The sequence below is a fragment of the Propithecus coquereli genome, unplaced genomic scaffold (genome assembly GCF_000956105.1).
Source record: "Propithecus coquereli isolate 6110/MARCELLA unplaced genomic scaffold, Pcoq_1.0 Scaffold59, whole genome shotgun sequence".
NCBI lineage: Eukaryota > Metazoa > Chordata > Mammalia > Primates > Indriidae > Propithecus > Propithecus coquereli.
This window is the reverse complement of record NW_012151840.1, coordinates 5,178,329-5,178,936: the sequence shown is the minus strand read 5'-3', so window position 1 is coordinate 5,178,936 and position 608 is coordinate 5,178,329.

The following is a 608-nucleotide window of genomic DNA, read 5'->3' as shown; positions in this document are numbered from 1 at the left end:
CTCTATAGAGAATCTTATGGTTATAGGGGAACTAAAATAAATAAAAAAGCAAGCATCCAATAGTGTTATGCTGTAGAGTATATCCCTGGATTTCCACCTTGATTAACCCTAAGTAGGAATAGTTGGATGGATTCCCTCTCACCCAGTTCACCAAAGATACGTGTAGGATGTGGACTGAATGAGTGGCAGCGTGCTACAGGTCAGGAGAATGGCCTTTTGTACCAGCTAAAAGTCCATGCTCAGGAGGATCCACCCTTATGAAATGGTCTGATTCATAATCATATTCTGATCCACCCGCATTGCCACCTTTCTTTCTCTATTTTTTATTTCCCAACTTCTTCAAGTATTCATTTCTGCTTGTATTAGCAGCTTCTAGATTTAGGCTGACGTTAGTACTGATTAACATAAATTTTAGAGAAGACTGTCTTTGGAAATCATAGCTTCCTTGTGTACATCTATCATCCTTTATACTTTCTTGTGCCTCCTATATTGACCTAACAAATGATTGATGCATATTTGCTGAAGAACAAGGATCCTTGAACTGAGAAGGTGGAATATTCATTTGTAAGAGAGATCTGAAGTCTAAGATAGGTGAAGAGTTTATAGGA